Source organism: Opisthocomus hoazin, chromosome 2, assembly GCF_030867145.1.
Source record: "Opisthocomus hoazin isolate bOpiHoa1 chromosome 2, bOpiHoa1.hap1, whole genome shotgun sequence".
Taxonomy (NCBI): domain Eukaryota; kingdom Metazoa; phylum Chordata; class Aves; order Opisthocomiformes; family Opisthocomidae; genus Opisthocomus; species Opisthocomus hoazin.
Window position 1 is genome coordinate 78,113,118 of NC_134415.1, and position 23,074 is coordinate 78,136,191.

Here is a 23,074-nt window from a genome sequence, read left to right on the forward strand (position 1 = left end):
TATCATTCCAGGCCACCATCCTGCTTCAGCAAGAGCTGTAAGAGTGCTGCTGTGTAGAGAATTTTTGTGTCAAATTATTGCTACTGCTTTGCTTCCACTGTAACCAGCAATTCTCATGGTGTTTTTTCCCCAGAACATTTCTCCCCTTTTTGAAGCTACCCATGAATATAGTTGATGTCTTGCTATCTTCTTTTTCTTTTTGAATCTCTTGCGTCTGGGATAAATTCTAGGAGCTTTAAGATGTAGCTCTGGACTCTTCTGGGTTGAGGATGCTTCTACTTGTCACTCAGACAAGAACTTTCCTTATTCAAAACAAGAAAATAGGGGGAGGAAGAGTTGCATATATGTATGTGTATGTGTATACATGTGTATAAAAAAATCTTTTCATTTCCGTGGTGGAGGAGGAAAACACCTTAGGCACAGCTGGCAATTAGTTATATAGTTTCCTGAGGTTGATAACCAGCTCTGGTACAAATGTGTTCTTAGACAGTTCTCTAATGATATTGGACAGGGAGAGCAGCAAATTTAATATGCCCTGCAAGTCAGGGTTGGTTGAAGCACCAGAAAACTATGAAAGTCTGAGAGAAATCCCCTTGGAGCTTCCTTTGCTCGTGATTTGCCCTTTCTTGTATTTAACCAGTTTGAATCCAGGTCATCCATCCTAGGCTCATCTGTGTCAGTGGAGTGGGGGAGTGTGAAGGGAGGGTTTGTTTTTTTCTCCTTTCCTCTCTTCTTTTTTTAAACCCAGAACACAGGAGCAAACTAGCAGGCGGTACGCGGGTTGAAATCATGGCAGTCCACATGCGTCGAAGTAGCTGTTGGTAACAGCGCTGGCAGAAATCTGTTCTTGGTCAGTTTGGCAAGACGTGAAGTGGTAAGCGACTCACCAAAGGTACTTCTGTGGTTATTCAATAGGTAACACTGTACATTTACTGTGTTAACAAGCTTGGCTGTAGCTTGACATGTCCAGCAGTCTGCAGTTAAATTTGCTGTAATTTACAGAAGTAATTCCTTCTGATGTTGTGTATTCTTTTCCTGCAAGGGTCTGGAAACATCTAAGCCATCCCAATCTATTGATTAAATTTTATAGATGTTGCTCATCTTATGTTTAAACAAAAGCTTGAAAAATAGTATTCTTCAATGGAGCCCCATTAAATCTTTTGCAGAGGCAGTTAAACTGTCAGATATGGCTTGCAAATAGCAGAGGCTGACACTGCAGATTATTTCAATCTGTATGACACCATCAATGGATAATTTACAAACCCCACTTATTATGTAAATGTATACAGTAACCAGTAGAAGGGTTATGTATTTGAGAAATCACACTTTTGTGTGCTGTAAGTCATCTCACCTGCATTATGTTTGCTCTGGGTGGAAAACAGTATCTGACTGTGACTGGGAGCCTTTCAGGGAGCTCATCCTCAAATCTCCATAGCTGTGATTTACAGGAAGAGCCTTACGAAGGTTCTTGAACCTTTTGGAGCTTCCTGCTTCTTTGTTGGTCTTTCCAGGTCTAAAGTAATTTTAGCTACTTCTCAGAAATTAGATTAGGCACAGATAATTCCCATGTAAAATTGCCTGAGCAGGTCCTTTAGTAAACGGTAATAATCTTGTTGTGGCTCAGGGGTGTTTGGCAGGATAATTAAAATGGACTTCAATGCTGCAGATGGGTATGCAGTTAAACTCCACAGGTCTGCTCAGGTGCCTGGTTAAGTTTCTGTGTACATAGGCTTTGTCATGGCCATGTGTGTCTTCTATTTATGGTTTCTGCTGCAATCTATGTGTCGTTCACTCTGGAAAATTGTGATTTTAAGTACACTGATAGATAAAGCACTTGTATCTCTTGTTCCACAAATGTGCAAACATTGAGTGGATTCACGTTGATTTGTGCCATGTCTTTCTTAGGTGTTTATTGTAAAGCTGTTTTAATCCCTGAGCATTCAGGTGTTTTTAAGACAGAGGAAAGAGAGTACAGTTAAAGATTTCACATAAATTGGGAATCACCTTTGTGAGGATCTTTCCAAATAAGCCTGAAAATTGTACAAAACCAGCGATTACTTTTTCATGCAGGTCCGTATTGATTTTGTGCTGCACCACACATCCTGCTAGGTCTTTGTGCAGAACAAGCGCTGCTAACCTCCTGCCCCTTCCCCTGGCAACCTCATCGCTTTCCGACCGCCTGTGTCTGGTGCCCCTGCAGCTATCCCCGTAAACAAAAATGCACCTTTCAACATCATTTCTCAAGCGTTTTCCTCTTCATTTCGGAGAGCACAGAGAAAGCAGAGTGTCCCTATCCACACACAGGCATACCCTTACATTTCCAACAAATAGTCTGATTGCGAAAAAATACCCATGGGTAATTAGTATTGTGTATGTAGTTAATCGATTTAAAATTAAATGCCACTGGCGCTGGTGAAAAGTCGTACTAGGTTTTGAGGATACCCCCTGTTTTAGTGAAAGCTGTCTCTGAGAAGGGATATTGGTTCTCTGAGTGCAGTTTCGACTTACATACAGGGTGCTGTAAATTTTATTATCCTGTTTTCATCTAGATCATGGGCTTTCCTTGTTGATTTTAAGAGAGCAGTCCTTCAAAGCAAGGAGGCGGGTGTATCTTCTTAAGCACAGCAAAACGCACTGGTTTGCCAGCGGTCTTGTAGGTGAGATAGAAACCTCATCTCTGGCTCCCTAGTCCGCCGTCCTCATTATGAGACGATTCTGCCTCTTAGGCAGACAGATTACTTCATATTTTCATTCATTAATGATTTATCAGACAGCTCCTCCCCTAAAGGCTCATCTCTTCTGTTACATTCACAGCCCACACGCAACCAGCAACACGTAGCTGCCAGCTGGCACTCTGGCATTAGGCGTGCGAGCTGCCAGCTCAGTCCGCATCTCCTGCTGCCCCTTTCTCCCTCCCTCCCTCCCTCCCTCCCCATGCTCGGCTCACCTCCCCTCTCCTCGCTGTCTCAGATTGCACCAGAGCCGCCAAAGCTCCAGGTGCCCCGTTCTCCTATCCCATCTCTCCAATCTGTCTGCTTAGTGTGCTTTTACTATATTTAAAAAAAGGAGGAAAAAAGAGAAGAGAGATGAGGTACCCCCACTTGTCGTGCAGCACCGCCTGTGTTTTTGTTATGGAAAGAGTGGCCTCATGGCACAGCATGTGTTGGTGTGAGGATGTGCTCAGTGGTGACTTACGTTTTATTTCCAGGTAGAATTAGTAGAGAAGAAGGAGTGCCGGGGAGAAAGAGAGTGAGCTGTGTCTATGAGCAGGAAGGTGTGGGTTGGCTTCAATTTCAGGTTTTGCTGTGAGGTGCTTGGCACAACGGCTCTTTTCAAATCTGTCTCCAGTTGTCTGTGTGAGAAAGTGATTTTTATCACATTGCTAAAGATTAACTCTATTCTTGTTCTCTGCTCTGCTCCCAGAAATAGGGCATGCTCTGAGGTCCAGGAAAGGGAGTCCAGATGAAATCTCATGATGAAAGGGGAAAAACCCAGAGCAGTTTACCAGCCTCCAGCTTGTCCACCACAGGCGGACTGCAAGGGCTGCAGGACAGGTGGAAAAAAGTGTAAGCTAGGAGAAAACGAATAAATGAAACTCCCTTGAGTCATTTATACATGAATGTGTAACTCCTGAGTGCTGAATCTACTCTTGGCAAGTGGTGACTGATAACTAATTTGCTCTCTTCCCTCTCCCACACCCTCCTCACGTCTTCAGAAAGGACGTGTGACAGGAATAATGAATCTCATTACTTTAACAGGCTACAATGGAAATAATGGATTAAAAGTGCTACAGATGCCTCAGTAGAGAGAAACTGACTGTTCCTAGGATGCCTAAAATGGATTTTCACTCGCATTATTTTCGAGAACTTCCAGAATTATTCAGGCCCCTCCACATACCCCTTTGGCACAACGTTTTGAAGTAAACCAGTGTTAAAGGCATCAGATCAAGCAGCCTGGTTGCTCCTGCCGCTTGAGGACAGCCAGATCCTGACACTGAGCAAGCTCAGGCTTTGGGGGAAATCTGCATCTAAATCCAGACCGGGTTATCTTTACTCTAGGCCTCTGGCTGGAGCTTTGCGCTGCTGTTTTAAGGAGAGAGCTAGAAGGAGAAGGGGAGTTCAGGCCAACACACATAATGGTGTTGCCTTTCCGTTGTATGCCACATGGCTAATCAATCCGGATGCCTTTGACTCTGGAGAGGAGAGAGGTGGGTGTGAAGAGTGGGCGCTTGCGTGCTTTGGGCAGCCAAGTGTCTGGAAAACCAGTGTCAGCTCTGAGGGAGCAGGAACTCTTGCTGCTCCTCCATGGCCTCACTGTTGCAGCCAATGCAAGCTTCAGGGCTCCCACGGAGGTGAGTGGGAGGCCATGGCAGGGCTGTGCTCACGCAGGCTGAGAAAAGAGGTCAATGTATGGTGACTGAGGTCAGAACAGGGGGAAAACCAAGAAGAAACAAGCAACTCATTTCAAGGGGTAGTTTGTGAGCAGAACAGGGACTTGGGACATGGATCTTGCAGATCTTGCAGATCCCCAGACCAAGGACACAGCCCATCGGTTGCTGGAAGACTGGTCCATCCCAGAACCATGGATGAGGGTGGCAGCAGAGCTGGAGAAAGCACTTCCATGCCTTAGTAGCTCTGTCAAAACTTCTTCCAGCTCTCTTGGTAAAACCTGCCAAACCTGGCACAGGACTGTCACCAGAACTAAGGACTTGTTTGCCCTAGGAGGTTGCCATCAGTAAAGCCAAATGTAAATTTACAGCACCCGACTACTTCATAGCAGTTCCCCATATATGGAGTATGTTGCGTTGTGCATAGCATGCATTAAGCGTGCAAGAAGTTGCTGTAGCATAAAGAGCGTGCACTGAATTTTTTACCTATTGCTAACTGCCTGTGGTAAACCACAGTTTACCAAGCAGTAGTTTGGTTTTTTTCTTGCATCCCGTCTCTTAGCTTTACCACTTGGATGAGAGGCCACCTTTGCCATAAAGCAAAGCCATAAAGCATTGCTGCCTCAAGTTCAACTTAGTGTCCACTGGAACACCCAGATTTTCTCCTGCAAAACCGCTTTCCAACTGACCAACCCTCAGCATGTGTCCCAGCATGGGGTTATTCCTCCCCAAGCGCAGGACTTCACTTTTCCCTTTGGTGAACTTCATGATGTTCCTCTTGGCTCATTTCTCCAGCCTGTCAAGGTACCTGTGAATGGCAGCACAATCATCTGCGACATCAACCACTCTTCCCAGACTTTCTGAGGATGAACTCTATGCCATCACGTTGATCACTAATGAAGAGGTTAAACAGTATTTGCCTCAGTATCAGCTTCTGGGGTACACCACTAATACCCCATTCAGCAGCAGGCACTTTTTACTGCTGATATACCTGTGGAAACCCTTCTTGCTACTTTTGACAGCCCTCACTGGATTTAAATCCAGGTGGGCTTTGGCTTCCCTAACCCTATCTGACCCCGCTTCCGTCTCTTGTATGCTTCCATTTCGTGTCTGAGTTAAGTGAGGAGCATCTTGTTCATCCATGTGGGCCTCCTGCTGCCTATGCTTGACTCCCTGCATATTGAGATGGACAGTTCTGGAGCCCGCAGGAGGTGATCCTTGAAAATCAACCGGGTTTCCTGGACTCTTTTTTTATCCAGAGCTGTATCCTACAGGATTCTTCTAAGTTGATCCCTGAAGAGGCCAAAGTCTGCTTTTCGTGGGGATTGTGATCCAGCTTTTTAGAAAAAGGATTGTCTACCATCTCCTGGTCAGTGCAGCCCATGCTGCCCCTGACCTGCACATCCCCTGATGCTTGTTTGTCTGTGTAAGGGCCAGCACAGCATTTCCCGTTGTCAGCTCCTCGGTCACCTGCATTAGGAAGTTACCATCGAGGCACTTCAAGAGTCTCCTGGATTGCTTGAGCCTTGCTGATTCAGGTTGGCATTTTCAGCCTTTTCTCATGTTTAATGTATCTGGGGCTGCTATTTCTTTGTGCAGATGATTTGGTCAGTTTACACAATTAAACTTTTCAACCCCATCCTGAAATTATGTCCTGTGGAAAGCATTTCGCAAAAGAAGGCCAAGTGAGGCTTGTACCAAAATGAAACATGTAACCCACCTAACGTATTTGGTTTGATTTCCTCCACTTTTCTCACGCTTAAATGTAAAATAAGCATTATACTGTAGGAGCCAGGCAAAGGCTAATTTGCCTCATTTGAATGTGAAAAGGAGCCCACATCCTTCCTGTGCCATGCAAAGAATGCAAAAAGACTTTACAGAGAAAACAGATGTACTAATATGTATCACTTGTTAGGGGCAGGGGGAATCCAGGGTGCTGCCGTTAAGGCAACACTGAACTTGAAAGAAAACAAAAGCACCAGCAATACAAAATATAGTGCTGGGAAGTTGACAAAGTTGGGACTGTTTTCTTTTGCTTACATTCATGCTCCTGGCATCTGAAAAACTGCTCCGGAAAAATATATACAAAAGAAAACATTTTTCACACTCAAGAAAATCTTCGCTGGAGGTGGTGAAGTGCCCAAATGCAAACAAAAAGCAGAAGCTCCAGCCTAACCTTAGGGAAATCTTCTGCATTTCGAGTGAGTGTTGCCTTGCCAGAAGAGTACACTACTGATATCATAAACAAACTTAGCTTTTTGAAGTATCCCTTGATTTTATTTACATTTTGAACTCCTCTACCCCTCTGACACGTAAATATGAAAGAGTTCATCCTGTCATCGCACGAACAATGCAGGATATAGTGGGGAGGTTTTTAATGTTTTTTAATAGTTCTCTATCCTCCGTGCTAGAACAGCATGGAAGAAAGAGAACAGATGAACTCTGGATGTGATTTCTACAGCCGTGCAACGCAGTTCAGAGTGCTGTCCTTTCTGTCTGTTATCCTTTCCCAGGAGCTTCGTCAGTGAGCAGTCGGCACTGATCCTGCAGATTCGGCCCTGTAGTGGTACAGAGTCTCTTGCCAGCTTTTAGCCTGCAGACAGGAGGCAGTTGCATGTGATGATTTATAATTTATTATATACATGTATTTTCAGACAGTAATAAATAGTATGAGTGTAAGAGAATGTTTGAAAGCTTCCTCTTCAAAGGGTACCTAAGACTTTCTAAATTAAAAACTGGTTTTGCAAAGGCAGAGAAGTGAAGCGTAGCAGTCAGTCAGGTTTCTTTGTTCGGCAGTGGTAGCTGGGTAACATCCACGTATGGGCGCAGCGCTTCGTGAAGATGCTGTGCCGTTTCCCTAAATGCAGCACAGTGGCCATTTTCTTACTGTCTGCAATACTGAGGCTCAGGACCACAACAAAGGCCCTTCAGAACTGATGCTTTGTGCTTGATGTACTGTTTGCATCTTTGGGAATTGTTCTTATTTCACAGGAATTTTAAAACTATGGCATTGACACACAAACATCCACCCATGGACAAGACAGGCTCAATAACGTTGAACAGAGAAGTTTTAAGCCCACTTACCTAAATCACTTAAATGAATGTGAATGCAGTACAACAGCTTGTAGTGTTTGAATTACAGTGTAGCCGCAGGCTTGTTTTTTAAGATCAGGGTAAATAAAATCTTGGCCTTGAACTAATATCTGTGTTTTGGAACAAACATTTCAATGCAGCACGCTGTAGGAGGAAGGAAGAAGAATAGAAATTAGATCACTTTCCTGCGTTATTTCTTGTAAGTGTAGTCTTCTTACATAGGGAATACACGTTTCCTGTTGTAAAAATATTGTAACCACCTGCAGTAGCCAAACAACTGATAACCTGCTGTCGCTGAATACTGGAGTCGTATTAGATGAGCATGTTTAGAGGGCAGTGTTGAAAGCCTGCAAATGATCGGATCTCTCATGCTCTGAAAAGGTAGTGAGCGTGAACGACATAATAACTGCCGTGATTGTCATAACAACTGTAGCTTTGCAGTATGGAAGAAATAATAAATTTTGACTCTTCATACAAATGGCAGTGTAAAGATACGGGTGCATTTGGTTCTTGCTTTTTGTTTTGTATCATCTATGCATTTACACAAAATCATGTAGGTATCTTATCCCCTCTTTTTCATGTGCCTTAAGCCTAGAGTGCGAGTGCTTTGTTTACCTCTGTCTACAGTAATGCTGCTTTGTAGCCCTATTCCGCAAGTTCTCTTGCAGCACCATTAAGTCCCAGCTGCGTTAACCGCACTGTCACTGTACTGTGATAGCAGCCACGGAGGTGGAATCCAATTTAATAACAGAATCATCAATCCCAGAACAGTTTGGCTTGGAAGGGCCTGTAAAGATCATCTAGTCCAACACCCCTGCCCTGGAAAGGGACATCTTCCACTAGGCAAGGTTACTAAAAGCCCCTGACATTAAACATTTACAATGATGGGACATCCATAACTTCTCTGGGCAACCTGTTCTCATAATAAAAAAATTCTTCCTGTGTCCAATCCAAATCCAGCCTCATTCAGTTTATAACTGTTTCCCCTTGTCGTTTCACTACAGGCCCCGGCTCCTCTCTCCTGTCTTTCTTATAAGCCCGCTTCAAGTATTGAAAGGCTGCAATAAGGTCTCTCTGGAGCCTTCTCCAGTCTGAACAACCTCAACTGTTTCAGTCTGTCCCCATAGGAAAGGTGTTTCAGCTCTATGATAATTTCATGGCCCTCCTTTGGACCTGTTTTAGCAGGTCCAAGATCTTGTACTGGGGACCCCAAAACAAGATGCAATATGCCAGGTGGGGTCTCATGAAAATGGAGTAAAGGAGGAGAATCACCTCCCTCGACCTGCTGGCCACACTTCTTTGCATGCAGCCCAGGATTAGACTGGCTTTCAGGACTGCAAGCGTACATTGCTGGCTCATGTCCAGTTTTGCATCCACCATTGCCCGCAAGTCCATCTCTGCAGGGCTGCTCTCAATCCCTTCATCAGCCAGTCTGCAGATACTGGTGGTTGCCCTGACCTAGGAGCAGGACCTTGTGCTTGGACTTGTTGAACTTCATGATGTTCACAGGAGCCCAGTTCTCAAGACTTACAAAGTCCCTCTGAATGGCATCCCTTCCTTCAGGTGTAACAGCTGCACCACACAGCTTGGTGTCATCCACAAACTTGATGAGGGTGCACTCAGTCCCACTGTCCATGTCACTAATAAAGTTATTGAACAGTACCAGTCCCGGTACGGACCCTTGAGGGACACCACTTATTGCAGATCTTCATTTGGACATTGAGCCGTTGACTGCACCTCTTTGGATGTGGCCATCCAGCCAATTCCTTGTCCATTAAACAGTCCATCCATTAAATCCATGTCTTTCCAATTTAGAGACGAGGATGTTATATGAGACTGTGTCAAAGACCTTACAGGAGTCAAGGTAGACAGTAAACTTTTATTTTGGTTAAAGCCTTCTTCTCATTCCTAATATTAGAAAAATGTTTCAACCATAGTTTTGCATCTTGACAAATGCTTTAAAAAATATAACACGACAACATGAGAAATTCAAGGACTTGCTTAGGATATTCAGTTGTGGTTTTGATCAGCCTTTGCCCTCTGATGCACTAGAGCAGTGACTCCAAAGGTTTTTTCTGAATGGTTCCGCAAGGAGCAGGACACCAGATGCTCCAGGGACTGAAGTGTTTGATAATTGCTGATGATTGGTGGTCTTAAAACCCTTATTCCCTGAACATCACAACATTTACGCAGGTCCCAACATCGCTGAAAAGGTCCTGCAGCCTCTGATGATCAGCCAAACTGTGGACCACACTTTGTGGCCACATTCTTGGAGCAGTTCATATAAAGTGTGGTAGATTAAGAAAGACAAAAGTCTAGTTTTTCTTTGGTGGTGATGTTCTAGATCAAGTAGTTTTAGTGACTGTAACACATGACAACTCCTCTCAGAAACTATGCTTCTTATGGACATTCAGAATGGTAATTTCTGTCTGTCTCTTCATCATGGTCAGACAGCACATACAGACTTTCACTGTGGTAGAGTGACCCGCACAAGTAGCTGCAGAAAAGGGAAGAATCCATCTCTTCACAAGACTTTCTCTTCTAGGAAACACTCTAGGCACACAGAAGGGGAGGCTGTGAGGATGTCATCTAGTCTTTGCGCGATACCATTACAAACAATCTATCTGCATGGACTGGTGAGGAGCTGGAGGAATGGAAGAAAAGGAAAATTGCGAGTAGAAGAGGTAGAAATCTTCTTAGGAAAGTAGAGAGAAGAAGGAGGAGAGAATGGGCTTGGGGTCTGTTTTTTTGTTCTGTTTTCATTGTATGAAGTTGAGAAACAGCCACGTTCTACCCTGGTATTTTCCCTTACGAATTCTGAAAAACTATGCCATTGATGTGTGGTTTTTTTCTCTTTTCCTTTTATACAGAAGTTATTTCAGGAGCAAGGGCAATTAGGTAGAGAAGAAAATCTTTAGCTTAATCTTTTATTCTCAAGATAGTTGTCCTGGCTTCCTTGATCTGGTTTCCTACCAGAAGTCATCTTTCCCTTGGAAAAAGTATCCCCAGCTGCTGTTCTTGCCAGCCCTGTGCAGAAAAATCAGTGTTGCCTCAATGTTCTCGATGCAGCCTCAAAGTTGCTAAAGCTTGGGCATTGAAGTGAGTGGCAAGACAGGAAGGTTTCATCCTGGCAATAATATTGAAAGCAGGTCCATGCAGTCCGCTAAATTTTAGAAGGATGGGAGAAAGGGAAGAAGAGCAGTTTGCTTTGAGGTGAGGAAACTGTTAGTAACTCTTTTTGAGTGTACTGTGCCCATAAAGGACTGAATTACGCTGTTTCTGTGGCTTTAGATTAATATCCTCTATGGAACGGATGTGTTGTGTGTGTTATGTGCAAAGAGCCAATTGTATATGCAAGTCATGTAAATTTAAGCTATAAATGAAATGCTGTGTATACATCCAAATTATGCTTTAGAAGCACTTGTCTTGGTTATCCCTTTCTTAGACAGCATGTATTAGTTTTGCTGCTGAGAGGTGAGCATTTGTTTGGCTAGGTTTTGGGTTGTGCTTGCTTTTCTCTTACTGTTTTCTTCAGTGAGGAAAGCAGATCAGGTAAAACTCTTTTCTGGTCTCTGTTGACATCAGCACATTTGATCTGCCTGCGTCCAAAAGAATTATGTCAAAGCAATTGCCTGCGTTTGTTTCTTAGCGTGTGCTCCAGCAGCACTGTCACTGGAGGGTCAGACTGGAATACATTAAACTGGAATTGGGGCAGAAACTGCAGACAGCCTCGGGTCAATGATGCCTCTTGAGATGTGTGAAAGTGACACTTCTGGGGTTCATTGCATCAACCTCCATAGCATTTCTGCGTCTGATCTGGGTGACTTACAGAGGCGGATGGGATGGTTAGTCTCACGTTCTTTCGCTGTGTGTCTGGAGTAAAAGGGCAAGCCTCGCATCCGACTTCTTTCTTAACATTTCAAAAAGATTTTTTTAATCCATGTATTAAAGCTGTTTGCTTCTGTTTTGTTTCTGTGCATTTACATTTAGGAAGATTACCACAGTTACTTCATCTGTAAAAATAAATGTGTGAAGTCTAGCCTATGTGATCTTTGTAACAGTACATCTTTTGACATAAGCAAGCCTTTACAAGACTTAAAAACACAGTTACACATGTGCTTAACAGACCATCCCAATGCTGTAGGATGTAGCAGGGGTTGTGCCAGAGAAAGGGAGAAAAACGCATCCAGGAGGACAGAAAGTATTAAGATATACAAGTGCACAATTCAGACTGTACTTTAGCAGGCTGTGATCTGTCCTTTCTTAGTAACTCTAAAACCTTATTCTTGATAAGCATTCCCAAAACTTTTGCTCTTTTAGTGGCTGAAGAGTTGCCAATCACAGTTTTGAGTCTGGAGATCTGTAGATAGGAATACGAAGTATAGCAGAGAGCAGGTAGTGGTGTGTATGTGAATGCGTATGCGCAGATGTATACACACACACCACACTTGGACAGGCCTTTTTCCTCCCTAAAATTTTCACAAGCTTTCTTGCTTTAGTTTATTCTGTGGAAGTTTTGTAACACGTTTGTTTTCTTAAGATGGGATGTTTCTTTTACGTTTGTAACATTGCACTGAGATCTGGCTATACTACGTATGCTGTGTTTTACTGGGCATCACTTACAGAAAGTGACTGAAAGTCTGAAAAACACTTTTTCCCCCCAACTGCTGAGCAGAAAAGTATCTGAGGAAGCGTAATTAAATGTGATTAAATGTCCATATGAAATAATGCCTTCTAAATCTCTGGAGTGGCTACGTGAACCAAAGTTGAGCTCAAGTAATTGAGATTATTTTACCTGTTTTACTTGCAGAATTTACGCTGCAGCGCTCAGTCTTAAGTTGGTTCATTCCAGAAGCCTAAAATCAGCTGATGCCAGCGACTGGCACAAATCAAACACTCCCCAGCCTTCCCCACTCCTGCACATTGACGAGATTAATACTTTCTGGCCAAAGGCCCAGGTTAAGACAGACAGCATGGACAAAAGCTTACACTGCATCCTTAAAAACCACCAAACTGAAATGTTGGCAGGCTGTGGGATGAAGCAAGTTCAGTAGCGAGGGTCCCCTGCTGAGCATGTGGCCCTTGGGAGCCCACCTGCCAGACCCCAGGCGTGGGACAAGGAGTCAAAAGCTTCCTTGGCAGCACCCAGATCCCTTGGCAGGGTGAAGCAGAAGGAAAAGACACGTGGAGATCCTGAGCGGGCTGGGAGGTGCCTACGGCAGCAATGCTCATGTCCGCTCACCCCGTGTAAAGGCACTAACTTGTTATCCTGAAGGAGGTAGCTAGTCCATCCTGAAAGGGTGCAGCTGGAAGAGGAAATGTCTGTGAAGGTACCGAGGATGCCTTCCCTCAGCCTGATTTTTGCGGTCATCTTCTGTGGCTGGGGGATCCTGAGATGGGATCCCAGGCAGATCCCTAGGACAAGATCCCAGTAGCAGGCAGCAGGTGACGCGAATTGCCGAACCAAGGAACTGCAGGTACCCTCTCAGTGGCAGAGCTGTAATAACGCCCATCGGTTTCCTAAAAGTTATTTTCTTGGCATTTCAGTGTGAGGAGCTTTGCACAGTGAGGTTTTGTGTGGAGCCAGGGGCTGGGATTTCAGAGGCAGCTGCCTGCAGATCCTGCAGAAGATGGATAGTTGAGTATCATCCGTACTTAGGTTGAGATTTCCCCTGGAGGTGTTTCGTAGGCCATGAGCAGGAAGGCTGTCAGGATCACCACCCTGAGAAGGGAGTGAGTGTTTCTTAATGAAAACACAAAGCACCGTCTGATGCTGTGACCACTCACCTGACCGCCAGCTTTATGCAGGCGTCAGATCTCACCTGCAGGACCTCCTGCTTCACGCCTAGTAACCCAAGCTGCATGCATATGCATCCTTCTTAAATCAAGCACAGTTATTTGCACGACTTTGCAGGGATGGGCAGTACATCACAGCCTCTGGTGTAAAGGGTTAGTTACTGGTTAATTGCCCGTAACAGATCATTGCTGAATAAGGAAAAGCAAATTGCCTGTTCACAGTCTGGATTGGGTTAGTTTCCAGCTCCAGTGCGTTTTCCACCTTTGTTAGATTAGTACGTGCTGTTAGCAAATTTATTCCCTGTATGAATACTGCTATATGGGGAACAAAACAAAAAAATTACTTTTAAGCTTTTTGTTTATACAAAGCCTTCTGCTACCCAGTGTTTTCAGTTCTTTAATCTTTCTCTCCTGAACACCATTTCAGTTTTCCAACACTTTATTTGAAATATGGAGCAGCAGAACCTGGTACCTTATTCACAGCAGAGGAACGAGAGCCAAATACAGCGTCACTGTAACCTACCTACTTATCTTTTGATTTTCATTTGTTTGTACAGCTGGGGCTCGCATTAGCCCTTTTGGCCACAGCCTTGCGTGGGGAATTCATGTTGAGCTGATTGCCTCCCAGGACACCCGGTCTCATATTCAGTCTCTGCTTCGGAGGATAGAGTCCTCTCTCTCCCTCTCATCCTGTAAGTACGGCCTGTATTCTTGATTCCAATAAGGTGATTCCGCACTTGGCCATATTAACACCTAAACCGGTTTCTCTCATCTTGCTACGGACCCCAGTTGCTCTGTCAGGCTTGTCCTTCCATTGTTTGTTTTTTGCTGTCCCCAGTCTCATCTCTAACTGTAATGACTGAACTTTCCAGGTCCCTGATAAGACTATTAAATAGTAAAGGGATGATCACCAGTACCTGTGGGAACCCAACAAGAACCCATCTGTTTGCTAATAAATAGTTTCCCATTTACAGTTACACCATTACTTCCTTCATTTATCAACCTTTTAATACATTTAATATGATTATGGCTTCAGAATTGACTTCAGTATAACATGCGTTTGAGATTTCTGCATGACCTCATACAGTGCGCCCCATCCATGGAGTCTTGCTGTCCATGTACAGATGGAGCACGCTCCATACAGACTTCAAAGGATTCAGTTTCTTCATAAAGATGTTCTACAGAACAAGTCAAGTGACTTAGACTTGTAATACAGTCAACAACGCTGCCTTTGTCAAGTGAACTTGTAATTTTTGCATGAAATGACATCAGATTAGTTTGACAGGATCTGTTTTCCTTAAAGCCAAGTTAGTTCACTTTAATTGTAGAGCTTTTTTGGTTTTTAAGATTTTATTAATTGAGTCACATGTTGGTTGTTCTATCCTATGCAAAATGCTGGAAACTCAACCTACTGTCCTGTAATTACTTTTTACCCTTCTTAAACAGTGGTCCAGCATCAGACTTCCTCCTGCCCTGGTGCTTCCCCAGGGCCCCAGAGCAGCACTGTACGCAGCAGTAACAGCTCCAAGGCTAGCTCTTTAACACCTTCTGAGACAAGTTCATTTCTAGCAACTAATCTGAAAGACTTAGAATCGTATATCTGCTCCTTAACGTCCCCTCTCCAGGAGCTGCTGTGATGGGAAGTTATTTCATCATCATCATCATAAACAGATCGTACAGCCTTTTACCTGTGTGCTAATCAGAAACATTTATTGAATAACTTCTGCCACTGTCATATTGTTGTGAACAATTCTACCACTTTTATTGTTCAGGATTCGTCTTTCATAATCTGCTTAAAAAAATAAAAGATTACGTATCTAATTCTATCTGCCTTAATTTTTCCTAGTATCTTCTTCGTTTCTCTATATAATCTTTATTTTAGCTTTTTTACTCGTTATTATCTTATTAACTTTTCCCTTTTCTCCCTTAATGTGTTGGGTTTGTATATAACACTTTATATGTTTTTTCACTTCCCTGGTAAAACCAGCTGTTGGGCTTTTTTCATTGTGTGTTATTTTTATCTAGCCCAGTCTTGTTTTCATGGTTGTAACGTTGTAGGCATTTAGGGAATGTCTGAAACCATGTGCGGATGTCAGCAACTTTCGCTACGTTCTGTCTTCAGCCTGATTTGACTCCCTTTCACTATAGTTTTGTGAAATTGCCTCAGAAAGCATGCACTGTGGTTTTAATTTACGTGTCTATGAAGAGCGCATGTTCATATATAGCATAAATTTTTACTAGTCTGGATCTGAGTGCAGACAACGTTACTTATTTGCACAGAAAGTGTCGGACTCTTGCAGTCCAAATAACCAGTAACCTTCTGGTCTGTGATCATTGCGTCCCCACGGAGACAAGGACCAGAGCAGAGATTCTCTGGCTCCTGTGCTGAGCCGTGTGTGACTCACGGGCAGCGCAGGTGTAGCTACACCATACAACCGGCAGTAAGCTGTGCCTGCGCCGGCACTGCCGCTCCGGCCCGCTGGTGTCCCTGGCTGGGCAGGGAGCAAGTCAGCAGGTCCTGCTGTGCGTGACTGTGGGGTTTGTCTGTATGCAGTGGAGCTGAGTTGCGTGCCACAAGCTCTTCACGTTGTGGTCGTTGTGCTGTGAACTGCTCCTGAATTCTCCGTTGCCTATATTGTGCTGCAAGGCCTATATTGTGTATGACTCATTTAGCTAATTGGCAAGAGCTTTAGTTCATAGTGTTAGGAAGGCTCATCTTTCCTTTAAATTAGTAGTTAGGAACCTGTCATTCATAACCTTTAGGAAAGTTCAGGTGAGTTTTAGTGCAGTGATATAAGGTCTCCAGCATAAGTTGCTCAGATTGAATGGCCCTGAGATAACACAGGAAGGTTTTTTATGCTTATTGTGTATAGGTGTTGAAGAAGCCCATCATCCTGTGCTCTGGAGTGATTCCAATGGTCTGTAACAGGTACTAACTAATACCCCATCTTGAGCGTATCTTGATTCATAAATATCTAAGGTTACTTCCAAGTTGCCAGTCACTCAGACATCATTTGTGACATATATGGCCTGTCAACTCCCCTCTTCTATATGGACTTCTTAAATTGGTTACAACTATTTCTTTTAATATTCCAGTAGTCTAAATCTATCCATTAGTTTTCCAGAGTATTATTTTGCATTGCTACTCTGCAGGCAGAGGACTTATCCGTTTTTTCAGATGCTTGTAATTAGTATATAGGCAACTGAAAAGGGTCATCTTCTTACAGCCTCTGCTTTGGTTAATATTTGCTTGATGTCATGGCTTTGTGCAGAATGTGCTTTTGCTTGCGTATTTGATCTGATTCGCCTAGCCAGCCTGGCTTACAGAGTGTGCATTCGTTCGCTATCGAGAGGTCACTTTCTCTTTACGACACGATCCACAAATCTGACCTCTGTCCCCTGTGCTGTTCACCTAGTTGTTAACTTCTGCAGCCTTCAGCTTTTTGTCTTTTAGTGCTAGGAAACGGGAAGGAGGTCCACACAGGATCTCCAGATCTTCTGAATTGTCAACAGTTGTGTAGCCCACGAGGTGTATCACAAAACGGTCACCTCCAGTGAAACCCTGCCTGTCTGCTCCAGATTACCATCCAGTCCTGCACTTCCCTTTTGTGTCTTAAATACAAAGAAACAGAGAAACCTCTGTTGTCTGCCACTTCCTCACGCACTGCTCTTTTCATTCTCCTCGTGAGGAGGTCCAGCCTTCACATCACCTTAGGCAATCTGCTGCAAGTTGTTTTGCTGTCCTTGCCAATAAAAAGATTTTCTTCCCTGACACCTGACTTAAATATCCACAGCTTTCACTCCATCCATTATTTCAATGTGACTTTCTGCTGAGGCCATTGAGGATTAGAGCAGAACCTCCTGTAGCTGCACTGAGGCAATTGCCGTAGCTTTAAGCAAAAGGACCAGGTTATGGACCTGTAGCTTAGAGTCACTACACGTGAGCATCCCTTGCACATCATTCCCTGAGCAGTATGTGTAATGACCTCAGGTTCATGATGAAATCAAGTTATCTCTTCTACTTGCCCTCAGGCATGGACATAAAGCTTAAAAATAGATCTACCATATGCTTAGTGATACTTAGGTATTTCGACCAAAGTGGAAGGGCCCTCTAGCTGTTTGCTGGCTTCCTTTGGAAAATGCTCACTAACCCAGCAGAATCTCTTTTTCATGGCCCTTGGATGGCATCTGATCCCTTTTTAAGCCCCATCTTCTCTGGCTAACAGAAGGGACCTTCTCTCGTGATTTTCCCCTCCATCACCCCTTTTTTAAACTCCACATCCTGTCTCTTGAAGCAGCTGTGATGTTCTCCCAAGTTTCTTATCAGCTCATTCTCTTCCAGGCTGTGACATTCCAATTCAAGCAGTGCAGCCACTTAAAAATCAGGGCAGGCTGTGGGATTAATCACCAAAAATGAAAACTTCTTAGTCCTACAGCCATATACATGTATGCAAAGGCGAAGAGGACAATACGCCCAGGAGAGAAGGCATCTGTCCAGCACTGTTGTTTTGTGTTCCTCTGTTGCTGCTGCTGGTATCGTGAATGCTGGTGTCTTTTCAAGAGACAGAGGGAGAGGGAGACAAAAAGAAGGACAGAGACAGAAAGAGAGGCACAGGCCTTTTGGGGCATAGGTCCATGTGTATCAGTTTCAGTACTACCTCCTAGAGTTCCCTGAGGTGGCAATGGGATGTAGGGAAACTGGTTGGGCTTTGTGATACTGCATGGTCAGCTCTGAGCTAAGCGGTATTGATCCACCTTTGGAGGCAGAGATCACTGGTCCTCAGCAGAAGCCAAGGAAGGGAACAGTAGCTTCTCTTTTTCCTCCCATTCTTGTGGATTCTGCCTCACTTCCCCTCCTCTTACCCATCTCCTGCTCTGCCGATTGCCTTATCCAGGTTTGTGCAGGTTATCTCTGTTGCTAGGGGCATTTCCTAGCTTTTTGGCACTAGGGACTGTTTAGGGTTAAAAGGAAAGAGAGACTGACCATAGACTTCCTAAAAGACATCCCTGGTGGCCCAGATGCAGCCTGCGGCAGCACAGGATTGTAGAATAGGGGGAGCTGCAGTTTGTAGGGTAGTTGACAAAACAGAGTTGAGAATCGCTGGTCTTAGTGGCCTTGTGGTTGGACTGAATGCATCAATGCTGTCACTCTTCTGTAAGAAGGAATGCAAGTTAGGACCTCTCTACTTCCACATCCCATTGTCCAGGGTGTTTTTCACTACCGTCTCAGCCTTCCGCTCTCTTCTTTTCCAGATTTCAAGATCTCTGTTAAAAATGGACTAGGTGGTAATGCGTCATCTTTGTAATCTTGACAAATTCATCTCCACACAGTATCTCGGTTCTTGCCTGTCTGGTTAACATGGCTTAACCTGTGTGCCTCTGAAGTTATTTTCCGGGCCAAGAACATCACTTACATATTACTCACTGTGGTGGGCTGACCCTGGCCAGCAGCTAAGCCCGCACCCAGTCGCTTGCTCACTGCCTCCCAGCAGGATGGGAGAGAGAATTGGAAGGGCAAAAGCAAGAGAACTCGTGGGTTGAGATAGAAACAGTTTAATAAGAGAAGGAAATAAAAAAGAAAACAAGTGATGCAAAGGCACTCACTCACCACCTCCCACGAGCAGACCAATGCTCAGCCAGTCTCTGAGCAATGGCTACTTTCAAAAACCTACTCCCAAGCTTTTATCGCTGAGCACGACCTCATATGGTGTGGAATATCCTTTGGGTCAGTTGGGGTGAGCCGTCCCGGCTCTGTCCCCTCCCAACCTCTTGCCTACCCCCAGCTTACTCGCTGCGGGGGCAGAGTGAGAAACAAAGAAGGTCTTGATGCTGTGCAAGCACTGCTCAGCAATAGCTAAAACATGGGTGTGTTATCAACACAGTTTTGGTCACAAATCTAAAGCACAGCAGGGTTCAGGCTGCTGTGAAGAAACTTAGCCCCATCCAGACCCAGTACACCTACCTAAGCTGCCTTACAGAAGCAAGCTGTCACACACTGAAACCGCAGCAGCAGCAGCTGGGTTTGAGAAAACAGGTCTCACTAGTAGCACTTTTTTGTGTGTGTGAACTGTAGGCAGAGTTTTCGTGTCTTCCCGTTACTGATGTAGTCAGTACCTTCGCACTCTGGTTCCTCACTGGCCTTTGTCACCATGTGGTTGCCACCTTGTCTGGGGTCTCTGCCTGTAAGCATCTTTGCTGTTGTAGCTGAAGCCAGCTGCAGTGATGGTGAGAAGGCTGGGGATTTCTTTTTGAGATGACTACAGGCAAATTTTTCCTGCTGTTTAGGAAGCAGAGTATTTTTTTCCCAAATGTAAGTGGACAAATAAAGAATTTAAATACACTTCTGAAATATTGGCAATAGCAGCCTAGGTGAAACGAGAGGCCGTTCAGGAGGGAACGGCATCTGGAATGTTCTCAAAGTAAATCATCTCCTGATCTGAGACTCAGTTTGCTCCCTTTCCTTGCTGTCACATCCTCCAAGTTCTTCAGTCACAAAACAGAAACCAGACAAGGCAGAGAAGAGGTTAGTTTCGTTTGTGCGTAGGCAAAAGGGGGTGGCGAGACAGCAATGGGGTTTTTTGAGAGAAAAATCTTTCTCTATGCCGGTTACATATTCCACAGAAGCAAACAGGCAGAACTTCTGTACCGCTCCCTCGCTCTGTCCCCTCTTCCTTCCCTGCCCATCCCGATTCACATTTTGCATTCTGCTCCACGCTGCTCCCATACCGCGGATCAGATGAACACCCGTTAATCCTGGGGAGATTCTAAAAATAGGAATTGAAAGAAAAAAAAATCAGAATAGTGTGAATCAACCTGCAATCATCTTTCTGTTCTCTTAGCAGGAGAAAAGAAAGAGGAAATCAGTGGAGACACTGTTTCACTTCTCTTTCCCAGGCAAAATGATTCTGGCATTTGCAGCAGTTGTTCTCTTGATACAGGTTTTCTAATTTATATACTTAAAAGGCACTTTAAAATTTAGGTGCATTAGCTCAAAATGCTGATGCAGACCGTCCACCCACTTCTCTCTACTGGTGAATAGAGCTTCCACAAGCGACCTGATGAAGGAGGGACGTAGCTTGAAATCACGCTACTGAATTTACATGGTGTTCTCGTGTGTTACTCAGAACCAAGGATAGACCCACCCTGTGCCGGGTTTAACTGTAGAGTAAGCAGTGTCCTTACAGTGTGTAGCTGCTGCCTTTAGCTGTTAATGTCAAAGTTTCCTTTAACTCATTTTAAGAAATAAAAAAGAAACAAAAGAAAGAGATCCTAAGTGAAGATTTGAATCTGACTTGCTCTTTGGTGTATGAATGAAAACCTGCAGACTTTCCTTCTCCAGTTAGCTATGAGTAAACGTCTTTCTTTTAGATTACAAGTGAAGTTTGGATGTTGGTGGAAAAAGAAACCTTTTCCTCAGAGCTGATCTTCCTATGCTGTGTTTTTCTAGGGTGCCTTTTTTCTAAAGTAACGAAAGCCTGAAACAGTACAAGGCGTAACTCAGCTACTGTTACTTTAAGAGACTGCAGGGTGAGCCTCTGCTTTAATCACCTCTTATATTTTGTTCTGGTTTGTTTTTTCTGAAAGGGGTGTATCACAGAGAGTGGAAAAGAATTTGCTGTTTTTTCGAAAAAGACAAGGCCATAACATTCACAGCCTGGGCTGGCAGAGAAGCTACGGAAAACAGAGCGGGTGGCGACGTGTCCCTTTGTGGGCAGTTCGGAGGGTTTGTCTCCTCTACTTTCACCAGTTGCGCTGGGGAACTTTTAATTACGGCCGCTCGAACAGCCGCTTTGTGCTAATGCAACTTCGTGTGGCCTTGCCAGGTGACCCCCTCACCACCCAGCTACTGGCCAGTGCCACCACCACAACTGTCCCTCAAACAAGCACCACACATGAACACAGTTATTATCCCTCCTGCCTGGCTGGACCACTGACTTCCGTTTTCTTCTCTAGGTTGTATTAAATAGACTGTATAGATATATAGTTAATAAATAGATTGTCTAAATTTTAAGTCTCTTGCCAGAGAGGGACTGTACCCCAGCAGCGGGACGATGGATCTGTTTGTCAAGACATTCATCACTCTTTCTTCCCGGCATTCAGTGGCCACCCTCCCTGCCCCATGGACAGCTGTGCTCACAGCCTCCGGCAGAAGCCATGGGTCTGGTTGTAGTTCAATGAAATCCTTCAACACACACCTTCCCTTCACCAGGCCTGGCCTTCAAGGCTGGCTGAAATTAAACAGACAAGAAGCCCAAATCTTCATCTTTCGTAACTGACTGTTAGTTTGAGTCCCAAAGGGGAAAAAGAGGGAAGGCAGGCACAGTGCTATACTTTGCAGACATGTGGCATGACTTAATCATTGTCTGGAGTGTCAGGAAGCTGTCGTTTCCAGGGCCGCGGCCCCATTCGCTCAGTAAATGGGAAGGAGCAGTGGGGCAGAACATGGCGGTTCAAAGCTGCTTGCAGGCTCTGCTCTTCTCATGGCAGCAGGAGCTGCTCGAATCCCTTCTGACACCATTGTAGACGACTTCCAAAGCAACTTTATGCTGACGAGAAACAATAGTAAGAGTGCTCGAGCGCTGTCAAAGGCATTCGCTTTGAGCTGAAGCAGCATGGCAGCAGGAGTTCACGTCAGACTGCTCTTCCTACTCCTCCGGCTGTGGATGTCCGCTGGCATGGGGCACTGGCCTGACATTTGACTGCTGCAGACAAACAAGCAATTAAACTGATGAGATTTTTGTACTCAGCCCACGAAAGCAGAGTCCAAGGGCGAAGCGTTGAAGGACTCTTCAAAAATCAAATGAATACAGCCCAGGCATTTTTCAGTGCTGTTTTTCTCCTGGAAACACTGTTTCAATGCAGTCATTGATCCCGATATATCCTGATCCTTGACTTGAAGTTTTGCCCTGGTGTTTCTGGCCTTTTGTGCAGGAATACCACATTGTGTATGTGAGATTTTTTGCACGTCTTTAATAGTCACAGGACATCCAGCAGTAGTACTATATCTTCTCTGATTTACATTTTTTAATGCAATATGACAAGTGTGGTGCATGTGTAGGTTTGCAGGCATTCTGCACAAATACCCAGTCTCGTCTCTTTTAAGCGTGAACCATTTCTATCACATTGCAGTAAAATTATGTTCTTTCTGGATCAGGCAGCTAGTATAAAAATTATATGTACGTATGTAGTAACCTGCAACCCTCAATCCTGAGAAATAATGAATAACACCCAAAGGTTCTAATTATTGTAAAACATTTTTTATATCTTTCTGACCTGCTTTATGATTCCTAAAAATTGTGGAATCACTGGTCAAGCTGGAATGAAGGCAGTCCTCTAAAAGGGCCCGGAGTTAGTAGATAGATAGAAACAAAAACAATGCCACAAGCGTTGCTATTTTATTCCATCTGTTTGATTTGGGTTGGCTTGAAGGTGACACAGAATGAGTTCTGGAAATCCAAAATGCTGCCATCAGCACAGATGTAAATCAAAGAGAGGTCAGCAAGCAGACAGCACAGGAATTACTGACCTACACAGGACTAGTTTTAAGTGCCTGTTTGTTACCCAATTTGGAATGCCTTCCTAACAACTTGTAATAGTCAAAGTGGGTGAGCAAGACTTTTCTGAAAAGTGAGATTTTTAACATGTCTCGGTCTTGTGTTTCAAAGTGTGTACTCCATCAGTTTCTCTCTAGGGAGCTAGTAATGGTGGCATGGAAAGTAAGACATTTCAAATTCAGGGTAAATTTCTGTGTTGATTATTCCCCCTATCCAGCCTTCAGGAGGCATTCCGCAGATAACT

General features: G+C 44.3%; 1 protein-coding gene across 4 annotated transcripts in view; it reads left to right on the forward strand.

Annotated features, from left to right (window-relative positions):
- The window catches only part of FYN (FYN proto-oncogene, Src family tyrosine kinase), a 144,344-nt gene that overhangs the window by 73,050 nt on the left and 48,220 nt on the right, over nucleotides 1-23,074 (forward strand). For 3 of the 4 annotated variants that reach the window (XM_075414197.1, XM_075414196.1, XM_075414194.1), the window contains exon 3: nucleotides 13,834-13,968. The exons of the other annotated variant lie outside the window; for it this stretch is intronic. The gene's annotated coding sequence lies outside the window, so the exon portion shown is untranslated. The remainder of the gene's footprint in view (nucleotides 1-13,833; nucleotides 13,969-23,074) is intronic. 4 annotated transcript variants of the gene reach the window in all.